Source organism: Pristis pectinata, chromosome 4, assembly GCF_009764475.1.
Source record: "Pristis pectinata isolate sPriPec2 chromosome 4, sPriPec2.1.pri, whole genome shotgun sequence".
NCBI lineage: Eukaryota > Metazoa > Chordata > Chondrichthyes > Rhinopristiformes > Pristidae > Pristis > Pristis pectinata.
In genome coordinates this window covers 31,085,089-31,111,744 of record NC_067408.1, presented here as the reverse complement: position 1 = coordinate 31,111,744, position 26,656 = coordinate 31,085,089, and the positions used below count along the sequence as shown (strand labels likewise).

At 41.0% G+C, this 26,656-nt stretch overlaps 1 long non-coding RNA gene across 2 annotated transcripts in view; it reads left to right on the top strand.

The window, feature by feature from the left end:
* Positions 1–14,093: 14,093 nt before the first annotated feature.
* Positions 14,094–26,656, top strand: part of LOC127569553 (uncharacterized) — a 71,048-nt gene continuing 58,485 nt past the window's right edge. The window contains exons 1-2 of one of the 2 annotated variants that reach the window (XR_007956217.1): positions 14,094–14,260; positions 14,960–15,072. This is a non-coding gene — a long non-coding RNA (uncharacterized LOC127569553). Of the gene's footprint in view, positions 14,261–14,951; positions 15,073–26,656 lie in introns of those variants that run through there. The other variant, XR_007956216.1, reaches the window with a different exon arrangement.

Here is a 26,656-nt window from a genome sequence, read left to right as displayed (position 1 = left end):
TGGGACACTGCAAGCTGTGAAGCGAAGATTTCCTGAGGTCCGTGACTGTCAGGAAGACCATGGCCTGATCTTCCATTTGAGAGGTCAAGATCCAAAAAGATGTATGATGAGGTGCCTGAGAGCTTACGCCTGCCCTTTGGGAGATAGTTTGCCAGACCATGTTAGTGGGTTTGATGGCTATTGCAAGGTTGATTCTTAGTGAATGGAGGGCTGCAAATTCAGAAGGGGGTAGGTTAGAGCACGAGACGGGAGTGGAAAAGTCAAAACGGTCGATGTTAAACCGGCAGTTAGCAAGGATTTTTTTATATTTTCGTTCACTGGTTAGACGGAAATGCCCTCTCATAAGCGAGCAAGGGTCATTCTTCATGTCTGGGCTGTATCTGATTACTGTACAGCTCTCCCCACACTATTGTCCTTAACCGTATTATTTTGACATCTTCGGTGTGTCTGTGTTCATGCTGTTTGAATTCATTGGCGGCTTCTCGTTTCACCGCTGAGAAAGCAATGGATAGTTTCATAAAACCATGAACCACCTCTAGTTGAAGTAGGTTTCGAACTAAAGTAGTGGTAAAAAGAAAATAATTTCGTCATCAATAGCAGGTTTTGGAATTACTTTTAACTCTCCGGGAGTAAATTGAACGAGATGGTGAGAAAAAGCTACCACCGAAAAAAAGCGACTGCGAGTCAAATCATGATTTATGGAATGGGGACAAGAAAGAGGAAAAATTCTTTGGGAAGAGGGGATCTGTCCGACCCAAGTTAATTGATACGTCAGTGGGAAACTTGCCAAACATAATTCAGAGAACAAAACATATATACACGACAAAAAAGCTGCACAAATTATCGAATTTGAGGGAATAAAATATTATGCATCTGAACTTAAAATTGTATAATGTAAATTCATGCTAATAGGAAAAGCTGCTATTTAGATTTTATGAATAAATGTGTCGTTAGATAAGTAAACGAAATCTAGCAGATGGATTTTTAGGAAGGCATCTCGTGAAATGTTGGTTAGAAAAATTACGGTGTCAATTCTAAAAGGAAATTCAGCAAATAAGGTAGACGAAATGTGGGATTTCTTAGTGATTCAGAAACATTGTGTGTTGGCAATGCAGCTTTACGGATGGCCCACCTGTCCGTGTGTATTAACGTGAATACAACCGCAGCTGGAAAATGGAGTAAATTCTGACCGAAGTTCTGCCCGAAAGGATCCGTGCCCGGTCTAGTTTAATTGATGGCATAGACAAGGGCGGAAAAAATAAAAGTAGGTGTACGCCATTCAGGCTGAAGTGTAAAATCATGGCTGATGTTTTAATTCAGCACTGCTTCCTGCATCCAACCTCATATCCTAGGATTCCATTTGTAACGAAATTTGTATCAATTGCTTTCCTGAATATGCTGAATGATTGAGACCTGGCAGCCTTCTTGGGGAGTAAATTTCAAAGTCACTGTTCTCTGGGTAAAGAATTTTCTTCCTATATTTGTCCTGAATCGCCGTCTCCTCATCCCCACCCCCCGATTCTAGCCCAGGGAAATATCAACTCTGCATCTGTCCTCTCAAGCCCCACAAGTCTTTGTGCATTTACGTAAGGTCTCTCATATCTCTAAACTCCAGATAGTACAGACCCAGTTTACTTAATCTCTCTTCTCAAACCATCAATCCCGCCATCCCGAGAAACAATTTGGTGAACCTTCCCCGTACGCCCTCTATTCCAAGTATAATCTCCTAAAGGTAGTGAAATCAGGCCTGTTCAAAATATTTCAGGTGTGTGTCTCACTCTGGCTTTGGTACAAGGAGCACATCCTTGAGATATGATGACCCAGGTTTGGGAGCACCGATGATGAATGTTAGAGTCGCCTGGAATGTAGAAACTCAGGAGTGGGCAGTCGGGTGGTAAATGTGTTCTTGGAGCAAAGATACAATGAAAAGATGCATCCAAAGTAAAGAGATGGATGAAGAAATTTAGGGAATCAAATGTATAGCTCCCCTGGAGTCCGGGTGCTAATAGAAAAACCTATAAAAGGCTAATCGTCTTTTGATATAAATAACGTACTTATGGAAATACAAGATCTTTGAGTTGTCGATTGGCTGTAACTGTCTGGCATCTGAGTCATTCATCGGATAAGGCCAGGTGATTCCTTTTGTTCATGTTCCCTCCTGAATGCACGATCCATTGAAGCAACGGACAGATAGTTCTAATGCTGCAAATTAATTGATTTTACATCGTTAATGAACATTCACTTGTGACGAGTATTTTCGGAGGCATCGACAGGGTCGGTGTTGTCCGATTTAAATCGCTAACGATAGCTACATTAGTTTAGCGCATGCTCTAGTTGTGCAAGAAAATGGCTTAACAATAACACATACTACGTGCCTATATTTACATATAGACAGTCATCCAATAAAACTTGACAGTTTTTTTACACCAAGTCTGGAATTCTGACACGAATTTGTTTGTTTAAAGCCCTTTTTCGTAGCGGCTTTGAGACGTTTGCTCCGCGCTTTGAAGCGGTACTTTGATGTCCTCGGTATGTTGCTAAACGTGATGACTCGCCCATGCACGCTGTTATATGCCACTTACCTCTCGGTTGACCTTACCTTTTACTGAGTTCTGCCAATTATTCCGATCTCCTGAGCTGACTGTAATCACAGTTTGGTTCTCGTATAAAGTTGCTGCTAGTTCCATGATTCTGAAGTCTGGTATGTTTACCTGTGTTAAACCTTATTTCGGCAGGTAACAAATAAATAGTAACCAGTGAAGGAAAGCATACAATCAAAAGTGCAGTCGCATGTGGGATTCCCAATTAGCCACAGGTGAGGAGTGATTAATGTATTGGACAAGACCGGTTTAGGCTACAGAATACCAGGCGCAGTTTTGTTCAACCTAATTATAGAAAGTTATTAAACTCTGAGTATCAATTCAGCATCATTTCTTAAGGCACTGGAAACATAGTTACGACATAAGAAATGAGAAATACAGTTGGAGCAAAGTATGTTAAAAGTTGATCAAGCTTTTAAAAATTATGATGTTGTACTGTGTCCGTTTCTGGCCACTTGATCATCCTCCCGTTTAATCTCTCCACTGAAGTATCATCCCAAAAGTTTGCAGCCTCTCAACTTTTTCCTGCTTTCAAGGTACCACCTAAAACCTGCCTCTTTGACAAATTATTGGTCATGCGTCTAATATCCCCTTGTGTAGCTCATTGTCAGATTTTACTTGATAATTCTCCTGTTAAGTGACAGGTATATAAATACAAAAGGATTAAGGCCTCTTCCTTTTAAGGATCTAGTGCTGAGCAATTGCCAATTTAGTTACCACTATGAGAGTGGAGAGGAGAAATGTCTTTGTTCTAAGGGTTTTAGGAGTGATCGCACTTTGGTAAAGCAAGTCACTGAGGCAGAAACCTTTGTTTTTAAGGGAAATTAAATAGTTGAGATGGAGGAATGTGTAAGGCTATGGGGAGAAAGTGGGATAGTGCAATTAGTTTCACATTTGTCTCTTGTAGACATACAGTATTGAATGATACCTTTATGTGCTGACATCTGAATTTTTATGATTTTGTACCTACTTGTAAGAAATTTGGGGAATCAGATATATAGCTCCCCTGGAGTCTGGGTGCTAATAGAAAAACCTATAAAAGGCTAATCATCTTTTGATTAGCCAGGTCAGGTAATTTAAACAATCTTTAATGCACATTGCCATGGCCTTTGATTTACATATAACCTTATCAGAAGAGTGATGAGAAGTAATATATGACCCATGGACAATACTTCCATAATTTCAAATTTTATTCTCCAATTTTGCACAATCTTTATTGTATGATTAAGATGTCTAAAGCACCTTATACTCCTAAGGGGAAAGTAATACTAAACTTGACCCTTAATACAAGTTTGGCCATTTTAAAATACATTATTCAAAAAAATGAAAAACTACAAAACAGGTAAAGATTACATGTTGTAGCGATACTACAGTTCAATATAATTGAGCAAAATGAGGACTTTATAGGACTTGCTTAAAAAAGCTAGTAATATCAAAAACAATTTGAATGCCAATTTAAAAGAGATAGAGACAAGGTTTGATTTTTACAATCAGCTTATGTCATTGAGTATATTCTTATAAGATGTACTAAGATGTGGGTTTCCTTTATATTGTGCTTTAAATGGTAATGGGAATAAACCCATCTAAGCTGGTAAGTGACTGAAACAAATTGTATTTTTAAAACATTATGGATAGCGATCTTTAGTCGTGTATTGATGATTAAACTCCAAAGCTCTCCGGAACGTTGTTCATTATTCTATGAAAATCATAAATGGATTTCCCGTATTATAATAGCATTTAATTTTTATCACACGAGAATACACAGCTCACAATGGCACCAGTTGTAGGTCGATATTGGACATTTGGAAACACCCAATTGTTGGGTTATATTTTTTGGACATTTCTGCACTTAGCAAATGCTGTGCATGCTCAGTACAGAAAAGAAGAAAAAAGGTTAATATTTCAGGCCTGAGGCTGAATTAGCATCCAATATTATTTCCTTTTTCCACTGATGCTTCATGACTTGGTTCAGTGATTTCATCATTTTCATTTTTATTTCAGAATGCCATCAATTTAATGCACTTTTAAAGTATTGGAGAATGTAGTATTCGGAAGTGGTGTGGTGTTTGGTGAAACTTAGTTGGAGATACTGAAATTTGTTATTATTAAAAAGGGGCTTTGTGTTTGGTGGGACCAGGGTAAATGTACAGGACAGCCAAGGTTTGTAGAACTATGGAATGCTAACCTAATATCTGGCACCTCACAAGGTGGATACAAGTTTTGGAAGTCATTCTTGGTGTCCATCTGCAGTGAACGGATGGGCAAGCCTGACAGTACTGTTGAATGCTGTATATAGTAGCACTATTTTTCAAATTTTAAAAGATTAGTGCAAACATAAAACATAGTATTTTATGAATCTTTTACAAGTGTGTCTCTATGCCTGTTTAACTTTTAATTATGTTTCTAAACTTTTAATTATGTTTCTAATTAATTGCTGTTGGAAGATGTAAATGTTCAAATCATTGATCAAATTTTGGTGATAACTATTGCTTTTTTTAAAGTTTCAACTTTTTTCATTTGATAGAACTCAAATTTAATTGAGAAAATCTCTCCTCCTAATATGACAGCATTTAATGCTTATTGTGTTTGCAGTTTCTAACTAGCAATGAAAGACAAGTGATAATATTGGTAATTCCATTTGCATTAATATTTAACTATTTTAAAATCAATTCATATTAGGATGAGGAAAGATAATATGGGTAGATGTTCAACTTGCTGCTGTGAAAAACCAAACTTGGCAAACAACAACTTTGAGCCCAGGTGGCTGATCTACTTTCTGAACATGCAAGGAAGAATCTGTAACTGTCACGTAAACAATAGTTTGTCATTATTTCTCTCCCTTAGAAGCACATTTCCTGTCAATTAAAAAAAACAGTCCATCCAATGTTTCTTGAAATGATGTTGAAAAACAATTGACAAGAAATTGGTAGATGTTGAAGAATGTCAAGGTGGCTCACCTGACTTAAATGCTGCCAGTGCATCCTGGAAAATTGTACACACTATCAGACAGCATGGTTTGTCTTTAATGACAGAAGTGTAGGATTTTGGGAGAGCTAATGCTTTTGAATATCTTGAATAAATGTTTTTATTTAAAGACAATTTAAGTAGGATACTTGCTCATTATTAGAAAACATATAAGTAAATATTTTTATTTTGCATATTTCAGACATTATAGGTTTGAGTTACTGAGAATAGAAAGCAATGGGCAAATTCTTCAGTTTCCCAAGAAAGTAGGGAAAAGGTAGTGTTTCCTGGTGACATACCAGATAATTACAATTTAGTGTTGCAGGTAAGTATTGAGATCTTAATGAAATCCATTACAGCTCTCATTGCAAAATGTTATGCAAACAATTCTAATGTAAGTGTGACACACAAAATGAATATCCCTGTGCATAAGATTTTTAATGTACAAATATATGATTGTCAAACATTTAAAAACTATGTATAACTTAAAAACACATTTGTATGTATGTGCTCACAGATACTGCCATAGGAGTAAAATTTATATATGATATAGTTTTACCGACCTGACTCAGGATCTATAGGGCAGCTCTGAGAGACGAGAATCAAAATGAGAATAAATTTGATGAAAAATCATATTTTAACCTTTTTGACTTGCAGCTAAGTTTAATAAAAGATATGATTAGTCTGTAAATGTTTCAAAATTGATTGGCATCTTGCACCAAATTATTATACATGGCAATATTATTGAAAATGGATACAAAAAATAATTGAACAAAATCAACTCCCTTAGAAATGAGTGGAAGATTTTATGAATGATATTATCCAAAAAAATAAGCATATCATGCTGATTTGGTTGTAATCTTTCATTGTGAAATTATTATTTTAAAAAATACAAACAAATCAATATTAAATCATAGTGTTTAGATGTATAATTATCACTGAATGTTTAATTCTAGCTCTTTATCTCCAAATAAATTTGGATAAAAGTACATTCTCCTTTGTTGATCTACATTTTACTGAATTGTAATTGAAAACGTATACAACATATTAAAATGAGTCACTCAATGTGCTCTGTGTATCGAAATATACTTGAATTTTCAGTAGAGAGCTTCATAGTGGATCTACTTTCCTTAAAATTCTGATGAAGATTCTGTTTTCACAGAAAAATCACGAATTTCAATCGCAAGAACACTAATGATCCCAAATACCCATGTAATAAAATGAAATCTAACTCAATCACTATAAATAAATGGTTCTAATTACAAACAGATACAATCTCAACATAGATAAAATTTTCAGAATCTCATGTAATAAATATTGAATTCAATTAATATAAATAAGCGGTTGTGTTGGATCAGCATCCACGTAATTCTTTTTTGTATCTTAAATGTGTGTTCTTGAATTGATTAGCTGCAATTTTTCACTGCTCCTGCTCAACATCGCTTTCATTCACTCACCTCATACCCCTTGATTCCCTCAATATCTAAAAATCTGTTGCTCTCTGCCTTAAATCTACAACATTGGGCACTTAGTACTCCTATTTGTGTGGATTGTGCATTTTGGGCTATTTTGTTTGTTTGCTAATGAAAAGCTATTTTGTTTTTTGACTATTGTGTGCCCTTCCCTTCCTTGATGTGTAACAAGGTTAGAAATGTCTAACTTTGGCACTCTAAAAACACTTGGAGGCTGACGAACAGAATAATTGCTCAAGCCTGGAAACCCAACTCCCAACAACCAGCTTTACAGTGCAAGCAGCATCCAACCGCTGTTTAGATGGACGTTAGTGGCCAGTCTAGCACACCTTGCACAAATCATTGATGATGTCAAAAGTATTGCCTACAGCTGCTCGACAAAAGTTTACAAATTTCACTGGAATGTGTTTGACTGATTTCATGCCAAGTTCCAAATCTCATTTAAAAAGAGAGACTCAAGTTTCTTACAGAGCAGTGGTAGACATTTCTTAACTAAATATTTACATGATGTACCTGTACTTACATATAAAGCATTTTGTAGTAAAAGTAATATGTGTAGTTGAAAGGGTTTACTAGTCACATCTGCATCTAGTCTTTTTTGAACCAGACTCTCTCTCAGAGTCATCCAGACACCATCTGACACGGGGTCTACGTGTTAGAAGGAATGATCTTGAGTGATGAATACTGCATAAGGTATGTGACCACAAAACATTTAGCACAGTTTCATAAAAATATGCTGGCATTTTTAATATTTTATGTGATAATCAGGCATATACTAAATGTATGCACAATAAAATCTGATTTGCAAGTACCAAAAGTGGCAGGATCTAAAAGTTGGATGGGCAGAGTTGGGACCATTATTGGGAGGGGTGGTGCAGGAGTGGAAAATCCACAAAACAGTGGACAGTACTGAGAAAGATTATTAAAATATATTGCAAATGATAACTGCTAAAAATAATAAAAAGTCATATTTAACAAATGATTTAAATGTGATTGCATTTTCCTGTAGCAAAAATAATTTCTTTGTCAAAAAGTGGGGGCCCTTCACCCTGGTTCTGGCACTACAGGTAAGTACCTGATGCTGATTCTGCCTTCTATTTAAGTCTCCATAAAATTCATTTCATGTTGTGACTTTTTTTTTATAAAATCATCTTTAGTGCAGACAATTACTATTATAACTATAATGGTTTTATCATCTCAATCTCCGCTATCACCATATTTTATCCTTGGCATAATAACTGCAAAATTCAGCAAATGCATGACAGATCTGAACATACCCTGTAAGACTATTTAAAAAGATCACAGCATATCAAAGTGATGACAGAACTGAAACAAATATAATGAAGAATCTGAAAAGCTGTATCTGCTCCTTTCTCTGCATTGGTCAAATCTGAGGAATAAGAGATTGAGGTGACTAATTTTTTAAAACTAAGTACAAAATGCAAGACCAAAGGAAAGTTCAGTTTTATGTAAATACAATAGGTAAGTGTACTAAACTGTCATAACGAATGAAAGCCAGATTATATCAATCTGATAAAAATTGAGGTAAATAACTACCATAAAATAAGTATAGAGCAGATAATGGCAGCCTGGGTAGTATGTTGGGTCTGTAGAATACGAGGATTTGTGGACTGATCTTGATTAAACATGAGAAACTTTTATCTCTTGAGTCACTACAGCTCAAAAGCATGAAGCTGGAGCATGAGTTTAAAAGATTCTGACACATTAGGGAGAGCAATGGAATTTAAATATCTAGGTACATAAATTACTAAAATCTAGGGCATGGATATAAAATAATCCAAAGACTTACAAGGATGCTGGTCATTTAAGAAATAAAAAAAGGATAAAATATTGTTTCAATTAGACAGAGCCTTTACAAGATCCTGTATGAAGTTTGAACTTTAATCTTTTCACCAAAGCTATTGCAGAGTATTCTATCATACTCCTGCCTTGTGCTTTGTACATAATGGAAAAGCTGAGAGAAATTTGGAGGTGAGTGACTTGGTACAGAATAAGCAGCCTCTGACCTATTCCCATAGCTATGTGTTTTACGTGGCTGGTCCAATTAAGTCTCTGGTATATAGTGACTCACTCGCAATGTGTATCTGGCAATATTCATGCCATCAAATGTAATGGGGAAGTAAGGTCCCCTGGTACTTCCTATTTTCTAATGAATTAATGTCCATTCATTCCTGTATTCTTTTAAAATTAAAGTAAATAATCTACCCAGACTCAAGTGTTTATTCTCTGAATTTGATTAGTTATTTAATATTTCTCCTCATTATTTTATATGTGCTTTGCATCATGTCCATCTGACTTAACTCCCTGGTAAATACTAAAGGAATAATTTAATATTTATGTCATTTCCCCATCACTGCTTGATTTTATCCTGACTGCCTCTTTGTGGCTCTTTTTCTTTTGATGCTGTAAAATACTTTAATTTTTTTTGTTCTTTATTTATTCATGGGTTGTGGATATCACTGACAGTTGAAAATGCTTGAGCCACACATACAGTCCTTGTGGCATTTATTGTCCACCCCTTAGTGCCCCCTAAAATGAAGAGACAGAAGCAAACCACGTGGGTGGGTCTGGTCTCATATAGGTGAAAAAGAACAGCGGATTTCCTTCCTGAAGAACATGAGTGAACCAGGTGGCTTTGTTTTATGACAATCCAATAGTTTTATGGTTACTATTACTGAACTAGCTTTTCTAAATTCCAGATTTTATTTGGTTACGTGAATTTAAATGCCCATCTGTTGCGGTGGGGTTTGAACTCGTGTCACTGGATCAACAGTCCAGAATTCTGGCTGTTAGACCAGTAACTTTATTATGTTACCGTGCCCTTATGTTCCTCAGTATTTTAATTTTATAGTTCCTGTTGATACCTTAATTGTTTTTTTATCACTTCTCTCTTGCCATACTGATCCATGTTGCCCACTTACTTAGTGTTTGATCTTTAATTTACGTTGATTATCCCTAGTGCCTTTCTTCATTCTTTGTCTCCCACTGGTTTGTTCTTGTTTATCAACAGAATTTTTTTAAAATCTGTGAACACCATTTGAAAAGTTTCCCATTGCTGTTCTACATTGTTTGTCAATATTATTTTTTTATTTTACATAATCTATTCTCAACTCTTCAAATGAAACTTTTTCTAGTCTGGCCTTTGTCATACTTATGTCCTTATCAATTATTCTCAAAGAACTGTATTATAGTCACTTGCCTAGATGTTTTAGTTTACTGCTCTTATCTGCTCTGGTTCATTCCCCATAAATAGATCCAATAGAAAAAGGAAGACAGGAGATTGGGGTTGGGTGCTTGTGAGCAGTATTTCCTGAAGATCCAGGCACAACAACAGAGCAAAGGGATAAATGGAAGCATTCCCAATGGAAGCAAGAGAGGAGCGGAAGAACAAAGGGGTGAGTGAAACGTGAGGACTTAATTGTGATGGAATGAGGAACATATAAAAAAGGAGTTGAGCTAGAAGAATCAAAGGGGAAGAGAGGAGGATTGTTCTTCAGAGAGATTCATAGCACAGAGACCTTTCTGACCAATATGGACTTCAGGTTAATACCACCTCCCATCTCTTGTTCCATAGCATAGCGAATAATGGCTTTTAAAATGCTCATCCATGCAGTGAGGGTTTCTGTCTCACCGCCTTTTTCAGGGAGTAAATTCAGACCCCACTACTGATTGAGGTTTTTTTTAATCCCCCTCTCATCCTTCTACCACTTAATTTAACTCTAAGCTCCCTAGTTATTGTCTTTTCTGCTAAGTAAAACAGATCATTCCTGTCCACTGTCTAGATCTCTCAAAATTCTACCATTTCCATTAAATTCTTTCCTTTGTTCCAAAGAAAATAAGTTCAGTTTTGCAATCTCAAATCCTAGCAACATCTTCAGATCTTCTCTGCACCCGCTCTGGTGTTTTCACATACTTCCTGTAGTGTGCTAACCAGAACTGTCCACAGCACTGTGGCTGTGGCCTACTTAGTGTTCAACACAGTTCTAACATGGCCTCCCCTAATTTGTATTTTAAATCTTGTTCACAAAAGGCAAGTACGTTATGTACCTTCTTAACCACCTTATCTAATCTATCTGGTACCTTCAGGGATCTATAGAAATGCACTAAAGTTCTCTCTGTGCTTCAAAGAATCCCACTATTTAACATGCAGTTTCTTGCCTTCACAAGGTACATTACTTCACACTTCTCTGGACAGAATTACATTCTTGAACTGAAGGTCATTATGTAATGGTATGCTTTACTACCACAGTTATTGAGGTAACGCTGATAACATAATTTAAAATAGAAAATACCTTTTTCGAATTTTTTAACAAAGTTGTCTAAGAAGAATAAGATGGCAAAATTGAGACCACAGCACATCCACAAGACCTCCCCAGAGTCTTGTCATTTCTCTATCATCTTATGATCATTGTGACCTTTGAGCCCAAGCCAGGAGACTGTTTAGGAATATATGCGCTGTGTCTGATAACATGCTCTGTGAAAAGTAGCCTATATAATGAATCCATTGCTCTTTATGTGAATTCTCAGTTTAGTTCAGCCCAGTTTGTGAACTGATCTTGACATGTGAAGTTCCAGCAGCCGAAATCTGAGTATCGCCAGAATTACTGTTACTAATCAATGCGATTTCAATGTAAAAATTAGTTCTTATAGTCTCCGGTTCCCGCTGTTAACACCTCGCGCACCGTTCAGTCGTTGGTTTTCTTTGGGCTGCTTCTTGGAATTTCTTGTAGAGCAGCTCCTGACGCGAAATCGCAAATAGAGATACTGAACTACACAGGACCAAAGTTTCATAAAAGCAGGAGCATTTACACATGCCGCGTGACCCAAAGACGCATATTTGAAATGTCATGTACTTCCAAGGATGTTTCCGTTGAAGAATACTACCTTTTCAACGTCCTAGCTCTCTGATTCGCACTACACTGCAAAACATATCTGGGGTTTTATGTACCAGAGTTTATTTTTATGCTTTGTATTTCTACCTCTTCGATCAGAAGGTGTTGCCCAATCATTCATTACAAATCTGACATGCGAAAGACTTTGTTTACAATCAAATCCATACGATATGAGCATCGACTGAATCGTGGCCAAGGTTTCTAAGCTCTCCTTAAAATGAAGAATCCGGAATGAAGTGAAAATCATTTGCCAATGAAGGTTACACTTTAACCATTTGCAACCCAGGATGTTCCTTTCGCAAAAACAATATTATAACGCTGCTCCAAAATTAACGTTAGACCTGACTGGGAATTTAAACGGATCTGAAAACCGCTCTTGTCAATCGATGTTGCTCGAATGCATCTCGAGAACAAAAGTAATAGACATAAGTTTTATGCAGACTGATTTACAGAATTGCGCGATGTTTTCTACGCAGCATAAAGTTTGTTTCGCAGGTAAATCCGCTTTTAAAGTGACCATGGATATCATTTCAATCCGCTGTTGCTGGTGCCACTAATCTTTCAAGTCGGGTTAGAGGTGACTACGTATGGTTTCGGACCAATAAAATGACAACTATGAATGAAATCGGAGTTCACAAAACCTGTCCATCCCGCGAGGAATAGTATTCCTGGTCATTTTAGGTCACAATCCTACAATCCTACGGCAGACCCGTGCTGGGCTGTAATCCCAGACTGGCCCAAGTGCTTACGATCATTTTTTGAGCCAGTTTTTGTCCATTTTGAATCTCTTTTCCTCGCTTGACTCCATCTTGTGGATATTTTTTGTTTTTCACTCAGTGCAACAGCGGCAATGAGCGGGCGCTAGCCGAGCCTGGTCACGTTGCGGCTCGGACAGAGAGCCCGGGCCGCGAGAGCAGAGCAGCGGGGGCGGCAGTGGCTCCGGCTCCGGCCCCGGCACCTGTGAGCGGCCGTATGTTCGGCCGCTGGAAATTGCATTAGGTCCTGAAATTAGACGAAGCTGGAATGCAGCTTCAAAGAACCATGTCGATAAACCGAGGGAAACAAAAAAGGATTTTTATTTTAAACGTCTGTTTGGTGTAATTAAGCGTGATTTTGATCCAAAGCAGGCTGTTAATTTCGATTTTAGAATTTATTTTACTACTTTCGATTCAAACAATATCGGTTATTTTATGTCCCATGAACAAGAACCTTGCAGCGTTACAATGACTTGTGATCTTACAGTAAATGCTTTAGTAAGGAGTAACTATAAAATTCCTATGCAGTACAACTCAATGGGAACAACACAGCCCCAACTTAATTATTTGTCTATGCATTACTAAGGCACATTAAATACCGTAGAAGGTATAACAATTTTTTCTTGTTACCACGTCAGGGGATGGATGGCTGGTCAGAAGGTACGAAATGCTGCAGTATGTTAAATTGAAATTGGTGGTGGCGGGGTGGGGTGGGAGGAGATACAAATAAAACGCCAGCGCAAGAAGATACCTGGTAGTGAAAGAGTCACACATGGACGGGTATTCTGAATGAACCCGTTGTTGTTTATCTCATCCGTCAAAAAAAAAGGTTAAATTATTCGCAGATTTGAGAATGGTATATGTAACTGGGTGAATCTATTAAAGTAACCAGTTTGCCAAAGGGTTTCCTCCTCTCCAAAGGAAACGTGTACTTTCATACATTTCATCTGTATTTAAGAGAAAGGAGCTGCATTTAACATTGCATCAGGTAGCATCGTGGGATTTCTATTAGGTTATCTAAACTGTTCTCTAGATTGGGGTTGGCCAGAGATTTGTTGTTCTAAAATTAATATATAACATGGACATTCGCCCTCAAAATGGGAACCGGGTTGTTTTAACCAGTGTGATTTGCATAAAGAAATCGTCCGGTGCAAGTATAACAAGCTGTATACCTACTAAATTGGCGATAGTGAATCATCAGAACGCACAATTATTTTCCGGCCGCTTTCCGTCGCGGCAGAGATGGCCGTAATTTTGCTGCCCGGTCTCATTTACTTCTGGCCGGAAGCTCTGACGTTTTGATGAATCAAGGATTATAACAGTGGCTTCCTTGGTCGCCGTAAAGCTAGTTAAGGATGGAAATGAACGCATTGGTGGCAGCCCAGATTATTTTTTTTTGTGGGATTCGGAGGAGCACCTCTTCTCCAGACTACTCAATGATAAAGTAAATATATCCAGACCGAGTCTTTTCAACCCGTCATCCACAATCTGCCCAGAGCAAACGAGGACTGCAGCAATTCTTGGGGAGTCTGGAGCTGACCTACACACCGAATTCGGTCTGTTCTGTAAAACCGGCGGGCACTTCGGGTTCAGCTGTCGGGTCTTTTGAAGCTTTGAGTTTATTATCACCCTTAATCAGCCACCGTGGACATATTTACCTTTTTGTGCTGCATTACTTGCAATCGGCTATGTAAAAGAATTAGCTTTTGATTGAAATCGATAACTAATGATGTACATGTTCAGTTACCGGTCACTTTTGAGGACCACCGGCCGTATCAATAGAACACTAAAATGCGGAGAATGAATCAAAATTGATGACGCCGCACATGTACAAATTATTTATTTCTCAGGTACCTGAGCTATCATCTTAGCCGGCATTGTTAACCTGGTGAAGAGCGAGAATCCTTGTCAGCAGTTTTAAAGATTAACCATAAGTGATTACTGTTAAAAACGTTTGCTAACCTCCAATACCAAAATGTTCTTGTATAGCAGAATTATTATTGTTGATAATTACTATACAGCTTTACAGGAATATATAACGCGCGTATAAAGTCTAATTTACAGTGTAATTTTGCCTTCCTACGTCCTTCCATTTTTGAATGTTAACTTGATTTGGTAAATGTTAGAATATATTTTATCTATTGCATTATTTTACTCATCGTTGCAAGATTTGAATGTCTTGTGTCATTAGCTAATTTGTATTCTCTACTTTTTCCCGTTCTATCACTCCATGTGCACTGGTTCACTCAGTTTAGCGCCCCTCCTGCTGGAGAAGATTGCAACATTTATGACCAGTCCCTGCCTCCCATCCAAAAGCTTATCGGACTGTCCGCAACCAATAGTATGCAAAGCTCGCTACAAGTGTAAGGTACAAAATAAAACTTGCTAACGGCCTTAAACAAAAAACGGGAAGACTAATCATAAACGGTGACAGAAGTGGAATGCGTTAATAATTTCTGCAAGCATGGGAGGGATACACGTTGACTGTAGCAAAATAACGTACGCCCAGTCTATGATAGTCAGAAGTGAGAGAGCAATGCGCTTCGGTCAGAGTTCCTTTCCGTTCATTTTGACACTCGTGTTTTGCAACACTGTTCTCGGGTTGATATTGTTACCGTTGCGAGAAAACGGGAGATACTTCGGCAATTACTTTGAGTTGGAGATGTCAGCTCAACTTGGGGGCAGTCCTGGAACCTTTATCACGCCAATCTGACACGTGAATTGTCCGCACGTAATTGCGTTTACATTATAAAGTTTGATTTCACTGCAGTGGATATATTTGTAGTGATTCTGCATTAACGTTTGTTCGAGAACTTTTAAGGACGACATGACTGCCCCGAACAGAGAGAGAACCAAATGAGGGGAGGGGTATGGTGGGGAGACATAGAATGCCTGAGATAACGGCAACTCTTTGAACTTGCACTGGTAACAAAATATTTAGATTTTCTTTGTAACTAAGAACATCGGTTATAGGTAGTCATTTAACAACCAGTAAAGAGTCTAATGAATCAATATTCTAGTACCTACGATTAGTAGTAAGCCTTTAATCCGTTCATATTGTTTTAGCTGGAAACTTGCATTGTAAAAGGTATCACTTTTAACTGATCCAAACTAACTCCCTTTTGGATAATGTTTTGGGTTCCCGTTCCGTGTGAAAGTGATATCTTTGATCTGGGAGGTCTAGTAAAAAGCAGAGCTATACTTGGACTTTTGTATCAGAACTATCCAACATGGACCAATCTAAACCAACACCTAGAAACTGCTCCAAATACAGATTTGGCACAGTCCCACTCTGGTTCTTCCTTTCTCCAGTGCATTAATGGCTGCAAGAGCTTCTTGCTTTGGCCCTGTACTGAATAACATCATCAATTTTATTTAAAATTTTCATCTTTTCTTCACTTCATATGGTCTGCATCTGACTTTTCTATTCCCCTTTCTGAGAAAAAGTTATTAAATATCCAATATAAACCACTGATTTCCATAGCTAGCTTAATTACTCTTCCTTCCACCTGACTTCCCAAATAGACTTTTCCATTGTCCCAGTTTCTGTCTTTGTCACATCTGGTTTGACAATGCCGTCATCTGTATCAGTGTCTATCTAAAGGCTTCCTTTCTCCTTAAGCAAGAATTCTTCTGCTCAACTATAACTGACAGAGCCTTTGACCACGTACATCACATTCCAGTCATTTCTGGCCCCATCCCTTCCCTTTCCTGTCAAAACTGTAATAAGGTTCCACTTATCTATTGACCATCTTCTTCTGTTTCCAACACCTCCACTGCTCTGCCAGCCCAGTTGCATCTTTCCTTTTTCTGTATTCTAAATAAACTGTTTCTTCTATGAATAAAAATACAAAATAACTGTAGATTATCAAAATTTGCAATAAAAACAGAAAATTCTGGAAACACTCAGCAGCCTGGGAGCACCCATGGAAAGAGAAACAGAGACAGTATTTCAGGATATTCAGAATCCCTGGCCGGCTCATTTGTCGTCTCCATCAGCCCCTGTCCCTATGGACTGGGGCTGATATTTTGGACTGGAGGTCCAAGATATCGTCTTTTACCCTTCTATCCATTAGCCAAGTGAAACAGCAATTTACTTGTCCAGTTCAGTAACTTTATCTGCTGCTCTTGATGTGGTCACCTCTGTTTTAGGGAGTCAAAACAGACTAGATGACTGTTTTGTGGAACGTCTCCATTAAGTCTGCAAGACTGATCCTGAGCTTCTAGTCAAGTGTCATTAATTCTCCACTCCACTGCTACTCTGACTCTCTTCCTTCAGTTTTCTACATTGTTCCAATGAAGCACAATGTAAATTTGAGAAATAGAATTTCATTTTTTGAATATGTATTGAACTTTCGAACTTTGTATTGAATTCAACAATTTCAGATCATAACAACAGCTCACATTTTTATAGGCAGCAGTTGGTAATGCTTACACTTTTATCATTTACATTTTCTCTGGAGCTCTCTTATTTCTTACCATTTTTAGCACCCCTTTGGTTGAAAGATATCACTTCTTTTATCATTTAATATGACCAGTTTTATACCCTGTAATAGCCCCTTTTGTACTTTATTACACCCCCCAACTTTCCCTGTCTCTGTACTTGTTTAAAATGTTTCATTTCCATCTATTTTCAGTTTCGAAGAAGATTAATTTAGTTTCTCTATGCTGAGATATTTTGTGACCTGCTGAATCTTTCTAGCATTTCTATTTTGATTTCAGTACTTCAGGGCATTCAGAGCATCCTGAACTCAATATAGCAGCAGCATTTCTAAATTGTCACTGAAAGCAGAGTCAAGGGGACATTTTCATTGATCTGTACCAATGAGGGATGAGGTGAGGAGCTTCAACCTTCAGTGGTGGTGCTACCTCTAGTTACTTAAATCTTTCCTTTTTGAATATTTATTACATTTCTTTTCTAATTAACTTTATCTCAATAATCATATGTTGGAAGAATTACATGATTTAATCTCCCTGTTTAAGTAAGAGCCGCCTCCTGTCTTGTTTTTCCACTGGTTTCTGTTCGATAGTTCCCCAATAGCCCTTCTGAGGAAACATTTTTCACTATTTATCTAGAGTAAGGTTGCAAAGATTTTTTCACATCAAATGCCTATTTCATTACTGATATTCTTTCCACTCAGCTCATTGCTGATGTTGCTCTTGGCTTTGCAGGAAATTTAAAGTCTCTCATCCCACCCACCTTGTTACCCAGTCTCCCTTTTCTTCCAAGTTCAAATTCCTGAATCTCCATCATTCTCTCTGATATTAAATTGTATTTGTATCTCTGCTCACAATTTCCATGACAACCCCTCCAAAATTTCAGATTTGCTCCTGTAATTCCCTTTTTCCCTGAAGGTACTCGATGCAGCTGCATTATAGAGGGATTCAAGTGAAGTCAATTTGCCAAATGTTCTCCAGAGCTGGAGGAAGGACAAATGGTCATGATTGCGACTGGAAGCATAATGTTCTGGAAAGAGTTTGATCAGATTTGGGCAGACAAGAAGCATGAAACTGAGTAAATTGTTTTGTAACCTTTATGTTAAAAGTCATGGTTGTGTAAAGTGAAGGATAAAGAAACTGTAGATTAGTGCACAAAATTCATTGAGCTAACCTGCTGGAAAAATGGGAAGCTGATTAATCTACATTGCCTCCATTCCAAAACCAAAGTCACCCCAACAATCGACATTAAGCTCTGGTACATGGATGATACTTGCAGATGCCCGCATTCAGAGGCCAAGCTTTAGGATATCATCAACTCGTTCATTGAAGCAAATGAGAAAATTGGCTTTGACCTCTGCAAAACAATGGGTCTGCCATAGAGTCATAGAGTAGTACAGCATGGAAATAGGCCATTCGGCCCAACTGGTTCATGCTAACCATGGTGCCGACCAAGCTAGTCCCATTCGCCTGTATTTGGCTCATATCCCTATAAGCCCCTTCTATCCATGTACTTATCCAAATATCTTTTAAATGTTGTTATTATACCTGCCTCAACCACTTTCTCTGGTAGCTCACTCCATATACACAACATGCTCTGCGTGAAGAAGTTGCCCCTTGAGACCTTTTTAAATCTGCCCCTGCTCCTGCTGTACAACTTCATCTTCTGTTAAGTAAAGAGCATGGAATACATGGACCATTTTCTACATCTCGTGCCTTTCAGCACATGGTCTGCATCGAGAATGTAATTCAACACTTATGATGAATTTCCACATTGATATGAAATTCACCGTTGCCTTCTGTGTGCAAACACAGCTTTTGGCTGTTTGAGAAAAAGAGTACAGGGTGTCCCCAGGTTACGCAAGGGTTCTGTTCCTGAGAACTGTCTGTAAACTGAATTTTCTGTAAGTTAGAAACAAAGAATTTCCCCCAAAATCATAATGTGAAGTCTTCAGCCTTGACAGCCCTTGGGGACTGATTTGCAGAGAGTAGACTAGGGAAGATCAGCATAGGTGATAGGAGTTATCAGCAAGTGAACTGTGACAGATGTTTGTCTGAATGCAGCTCAGGTGGAGTGACAGGGGAGCTGATCTGCTCATCACTGAGAAAACTGTCGGGAGTTTAATAAAAGAAAATATGCACTAAGGAGAGGTGGCTCGGGGTTTGCAATGTTTAATCTTACCTGAAGGAGAGTTTGGACCAGGCATTGGCTTTTTCTGTGAGTGATCTCTGCACTTTGTCCTGGTGAAAAAGATTAGAGTATTATACCTGAGACCAGAGTCTGCAAAAATTTGTGTAAAATTGGATTTTCATAATTCAGGACTTCCTTAACCCAAGGACCCCCTATATCTGAACATCAACACTTCAAACTCAGCACGATCTCTTGGTGTATTGGGCAGCAGCAACCCTGTGCTTCTGAGAATGGACATCCTATAGCAAACAACTCAAAGCATTGGTGGGATGGCACCAACATTGTTTCCACAAAATCATCATGTTTCATCAGCAGGGTAATGAACCAAATTCAGCGTCCTCTCCCAAGCCAACATCCCCAGTACTGATGTCCTCGTTATACTCGGTATGTACCATTGGGCAAGCCTTGTCGTTGACACCTGGAGCTCCATCACAGAAAGAGGTAACCAGGTGGATGGAAGAAAAGATTAAAAGATGTTCTCAAAGCCCCCTTGAAAATGTGCAGCATCTCATCACCTCATGGGAATCCCTGGCCCATGACTTCTCAAAACAGACAAGAAGCAATCAGTCCATTCATTAGGAGCACACAAAATCCCAGCATAAATGGTGGAAGGAGTGCACCTCCTTCTAAAATACCCACCCACGTACCCGTCTCATCCTATCACACACCTTCTGCCCCACCTGTGGCAGAGTTAGCAGGTCACACGTTGGCTACATTTGCTGCCTCAGAACTGGAGTGGAAGCCAGTAATCCATGATCCTAAGGGACTGCAGAACAGAGGGAGAAGAACAATAGGATCAGCAGTGTACCTCCAAAAGAGGAGTGTGGATTTGAATGTCCAGGAAGAAACAAAGAGAGACAAAGGAAAAACAAGAAAAAATATCACATGTAAGGTTAAACATTTTTAAACTCTCTCCAAGAGCAATTTCAGTTGAAAGAATAAAATTCTAGATTTAAATTATTCAGTTTCTGGACTAGGAAGGTTGATTGGCAGTCATTAGCTATTATCACATTGTTAAAATGGTACTTAATTTTAATTAGCTGATTTAATTATTTTTGGTACAATTAATGGGCAAATAATGTGCAATTCTCAGCAAGTTCTTAAATGTAATAAAGAGGGTAAGGTAAATGTCGAGTGATGTAAATTAAGATACTGTCTAGGGATTTGCAATTTACAGGATATCTCTTAATTTCCTGAATTTGCAATTACTTTATATGCAAGATCCAGCTCAAGTACTGAAGCCCTCACTATCTAACACCTCTTGATTAGGGAGCCATTTCTTTAATTTAGAAAATTGAACAGGTCACTCCTCTAAGAAAGAGTAGGATGGAAACCAGGGTATCATAAAATATAAAAAGCAAAATCCTGCAAATCTGAATTTAAAACACAAAATGCTGGAAACACCAGTAGGTCATACAGCATCTGCAGAAAGAAGCCAGAGTTAATGATTCGGGACAAAGATCTTTCATTAGAACTGAGAGTAGTTGGAAATAAGTTGAAAGTTCCAGAAGAATAGGGGGAGTGTGGTGAGAACGATAGGGAAGGTGTGATTGGATGACACGTTGGTGGAACTGGCTTAAAGAAGATGGTAAAGGTTATCTGGAGGAGATGCATGAAATCTAAAATGCCAGAAGTAGAGGGAAGGAAAAAACTGAATGTCAAAAATGTGAAATACAAAACTAGAATGGTTGATTATCAGAAAACTGTTGAATTTGATGCTGAGGCTTGAAGGGGCAGTATTTTATAAAGTGTTCATCCAATCTATGTCTGGTTTTCCCCATGAGAGAGACCACATTGTGAACACCAAATGCAATATACTAAATTGGTAGAAGTACAATTGAATCTTCAACTAGATGGAATATTTTGGTCCCTGGATGACAAAAACAGGAAAAGGTGATAGAGCAGATATTGCAACTTGTAAGGAGAGAATTAAATTTTCCAGAAGTCGTATTTGATTCCTCCTTAGTATGTGCAAAAGTGTGTAACACTAAATGGTGGTTATAAGACAAAATGGTGTCAGTTTGGAATGTGGGAATGTTTTGAGAATGTACCAGAGTCTTGGTACACAGCCTTGAAAGTAGTTAACAGTGAAAAACATGTTTCTCTGCAAAACCTGCTGTCTCTGTCTTTAAGTTATGTGTCTAGGCTGAAGGTCACAAGAGATGGAAAAGTACTAGGGTAGGGGATAAAAAAAGGGATACTTCTTTGTGAAAACTTAGGTTGGAGTTGTGACTGGTGCTAAGAGACAGATTGATACAAGGCAGAGAGAGAGAAAAAACTATACAGGCTGTCGGACATCTGGGGTTCCCTCCAGTATTACATAGAACATAGAACACCACAGCACACGGCACGGTATGGCACAGCAGCGTAGCGGTTAGCGCAATGCTATTACAGCACCAGCAATCGGGGTTCGATTCCCATTGCTGTCTGTAAGGAGTTTGTACATTCTCCTGTGTCTGCGTGGGTTTCCTCCGGGTGCTCCGGTTTCCTCCCACATTGCGAAGATGTAAGGGTAGGTTAATTTGGGTTTAAAATGGGTGGCGCGGACTCAATGGGCCGGAAGGGCCTGTTACCAGGCTGTAAGTAAATTTTTTTAAAAAAGCACAGTACAGGCCCTTCGGCCCACAATGTTGTGCCGACATTTTATCCTGCTCTAAGATTGTATTAGATTTGTTCATCGGTTGATAAGTATTCTTCCCTTCTGTATTTTAGTGAAGTGGTTAATAGTCTTTTATATAACCCTAATAAAGTAGTTTTTTTATAACCTTCAACACTTGTATAGTGCCTCCTTTGTTTGCGAATACCTGTTGCCGCTGAATCAGGAAAGAACAAGGAACGAAATTTAAAATATTTTTGTTCTATATCTACTGTAGTTGCATGGGAAGGTGCTCTGTGAAGGAGAGTAGATACGATGGGATGGAAGTGTGGTCTAGAGTGCTGTGAAGGGAACAGCTCTTCTGAATGCTAAAATGAGAGTTCAGTAAAGAGTTGTCTGGAGGTGGCACCAAGTTGGAGGATGATCTGTTGAATTGGAGGCTGGTCTGGTGGAGGATAAGGGGAACCCTACCCTTGTTCCCGTGGGAGGAGAAGGACTGTGTGAGAAATAGAACAAATGTGATTGAGAGCACCATCAGCCAAGGTGGATATTTAACCACAGTTATGGAGAAAGGAATAAATATTGGAAGCATAGCAATAACTATTCAGAAGCAAATCTACATTTGTATTACAGATCTGTTAGCCTGGAAATGAAAGGGATCTGAAAGTTTTCGGTTGATCAGTGACCTTTAGGTCATGCTTTATGACACATGAAGATTCAAGTAGTGGATGTTATGTCAGGTGGACTTCCAGAACCCTCTTAAGATACTGTTAGTTGGGGGGTGGGGGGGGGGGGGCGGGGGGGGAGATGAATGAAGCTTTTGAATATGTGTACTTGAACGCTTGGTGAATACATGAGTCTCGTCTATTCTCTAAATTTATTAATAACTACCATGTTGGAATAGAAAACCACGTCAAAGATCAGAGGTCATTATGGGGGTAGATTTGTAGCGACTCACTGTCCGAGCAAGCAAACTGGCTCGGTGGTCAGGTCGCACATCGTTGGAGCGGCGAGGCCCAAGATGGCGCTGGGCCTTCGTCTTCCCCGAGCGACGGGGAGAACCCACGCATGGGAAAAGTTTGATGACGTAGTGCATACATCATTCCGTTTCTTGGTGGGCGGGAACTGTTCCTCTTAAAAGGCCTGTGCAAGGCAGGAAAATAAATTAGTTTTGTTCTGCAGCTCATCAACTAGTGTCTTACTTTTGCATCGCGGTAGCAGCCGCTACATTGGTGACCCCGACGGTCCAAACGGATTTTTGACCTACACAATGGACGACAACGCAGCAGCCAATGCAGTGGCACTCAAGCTGCCCACATTTTGGATGCTTCGGCCCCGCGTCTGGTTTGACCAGGCCAAAGTACAATTCCAACTTCGGCAGATCACTTCCGACTCCACAAAGTACTACCACGTGGTCAGCTCTCTGGACCAGGAGACAGCTGCTATGGTCGGAGACTTCATCCAATCTCCTCCGGAGACAGATAAGTACCCGGCCTTCAAGTCCCTTCTCCTTCGGACCTTTGGCCTCTCCCATCGCAAGCGTGCCACCCGCCTGCTTCACCTCGATGGCTTGGGAGGCAGATCTCCATTGGCCCTCATGAACGAGATGCTGGCTTTGGCTGAGGGGCATAAGCCCCGCCTGATGTTCGAGCAGGCCTTCCTCAAACAGCTGCCCAACGACATTCACCTGTTGCTGGCCGACGCTGACTTCAGCAACCCACGTGAGGTAGCCGCCCGGGCAGGTATCCTGTGGAAGGCCAAACGCGAGAGCGGTTCGTCCGTCGGCCAAATCGCTAGACCGCGGGCCCCACGCCTACCTAAACCAGTCCCAGCAGCCGAGCGACAACACCCCAGAAACACAGACGGCCGGCTGTGTTTCTACCATCAGAGGTGGGGCGCGGAGGCCCGTCGATGCCACCCACCCTGCAAGTTTCAGGGAAACGCCAGGGGCCAGCCGCCACTGATGGCTATGATGGCTGGCCACCAACACAGCCTCCTATTCGTTTGGGACAAGCAGTCCGGCCATCGCTTCCTCGTCGATACGGGAGCAGAGGTCAGTGTTTTGCCCCCAACTGGCTGTGACACTCGCAGCAGGCAACAGGGATCCGCCCTCAAGGTCGCAAACGGCACGACCATACAAACTTTTGGCACCCGCACAATCTAGTTACAATTCGACGACAGCCATTTTACCTGGAACTTTACCCTTGCTGCCGTCGCCCAGCCACTCCTAGGAGACGATTTTCTCTGGGTCTACAACCTGTTAGTTGACCTACGAGGGAAATGGCTAGTGCACTCCAGAACTTTCCAGACTTACTCTCTGGGAGAAGCCAGCCTACCAGCCCCGCGCCTGGACTCCGTTTTCCGGTCTGGCAATGAGTTCACCAAGCTCCTAGTCGAGTTCCCATCGGCCCTGGCACGTCAGTTCACGAATTCGATGCCCAAACACGGGGTGCGGCACCACATCACTACAACAGAGCCACCCCTTCATGCTTGAGCACGACGACTCCCTCCCGACAAGCTTCGCCTGGCGAAGGAGGAGTTCCACCACATGGAGGAGCTAGGGATCATTTGTAGGTCAGGCAGCCCCTGGGCCTCCCCACTGCACATGGTACCCAAAGCCACCGGCGGGTGGAGGCTCTGTGGCAACTACTGCAGGCTTAACGACGCCACCACCCTGGACCGCTACCCTGTCCCTCATATCCAGGACTTCGCAGCAAATCTACATGGGGCCCACATCTTCTCCAAGGTGGACCTTGTCCAGGGATACCACCAAATCCTAGTCCGTCCTGATGATGTCCCCAAAACTGCGATCATCACTCCATTTGGCCTCTTCGAATTCCTTCGGATGCCGGTTCGGCCTTAAGAATGCCGTGCAGACTTTCCAGCGGCTGATGGACGCGGTAGGCCGCGATTTGGACTTGGTGTTCATTTATTTAGATGACATTCTGATCGCCAGTCGTAACCGCCAAGAACACCTTTCCCACCTCCGCCAACTGTACTCCCGCCTCAGTGAATTTGGCCTCACTATCAACCCAGCCAAGTGCCAACTTGGCCTCAACTCTATCGATTTTCTCGGCCACCGAATCACCAGCAAGGGAGCAGCACCTCTACCTGCCAAGGTAGACGCTATCCGCCATTTTGCCCGGCCCAACACAGTCAAAGGCCTGCAAGAATTCCTGGGGACGGTCAACTTTTACCATCGGTTCATCCCTGCAGCAGCCCGTATCATGCGCCCTTTGTTCTCACTGATGGCTGGTAAGGGCAAAGACATCGCCTGGACCGACGAGGCCACGGCTGCCTTCGTTAAGGCCAAACAAGCCCTAGCAGACGCCGTGATGCTGGTACACCCCAAGACAGACGTCCCAACTGCCCTCACGGTGGACGCATCCAGCACTGCGGTCGGCAGTGTACTAGAACTAATCAAAGGCCGTTGGCAACCCTTGGCGTTATTCATCAGGCACCTTAGACTGCCCGAACTTAAATACAGCGCCTTTGATCGAGAACTACTAGCGCTGTACCTGGCGATCAGACATTTTCGGTACTTTTTAGAAGGTAGACCTTTCACTGATCACAAGCCATTGTCTTTCGCCTTCTCTAGGGTCTCCGATGCCTGGTCAGCCCGCCAGCAGCGACATTTGTCCTACGTTTCTGAATTCACAACCGATATTCAACATGTCTCCGGAAAGGACAACGTTGTTGCTAACACACTCTCCAGACCGACCATCCACAGCCTGTCCCTGGGGGTGGACTACGCGGCCCTGGCTGACGCGCAGCAAGCCGATGATGAGCTGCCCAGCTACAGAACCGCAGTTTCAGGCCTGCAGCTCCAAGATTTCGTAGTTGGCCCAGATCAACGGACCCTCCTGTGCGACGTCGCAACAGGTCAGCCCCGCCCGATAGTCCCTGCAGCCTGGCGGAAACACGTCTTCGACTCGGTACACGGGTTGGCACACCCATCCATCAGATCAACTGTCCGACTGGTCGCCAGCAAGTTCGTCTGGCATGGCCTGTGCAAACAGGTCAGTGAGTGGGCCAGGACTTGTCCGCACTGCCAGACATCAAAAATCCAACAACACACCAAGGTCCCGCCACAGCAGTTCGAGCCTACCTGTAGAAGGTTCGACCACATCCACGTCGACCTCATTGGTCCCCTGCCAGTTTCAAGAGGAGCCTGGTACCTTCTTACCATCATGGACCAGTTCACGAGGTGGCCAGAGGCAACCCCTCTGTCCGACATCACGACTGATTCCTGCACCCGGGCGCTGCTCACAACTTGGATCTTGCGTTTTGGTGTTCCAGCGCACATCACTTCAGACAGGGGCGCCCAGTTTACCTCCAGCCTCTGGTCTGGATTAGCGAACATGCTAGGGACGCAGCTGCACAACACCACGGCCTACCACCCTCAATCAAACGGGTTGGTGGAACATTTCCACCACCATCTGAAATCAGCCCTGATGGCCCGCCTGAAAGGTCCTAATTGGGTCAACGAACTGCCTTGGATCCTGCTCAGCATACGCACTGCCCCCAAAGAAGATCTCCACGCTTCGTCAGCTGAACTCGTGTACGGTGCGCCCCTGGTCATCCCAGGGGATTTCATACCTGCCCTTCGGGGCCAAGAGGAACATCCCACGGCAGTCCTGGAAAGACTACGCGAGAGGCTCGGCAGCTTGGCACCGATTCCCACTTCACGGCATGGTCAAGCCCCATCCTGTGAGCCCAAGGAACTAC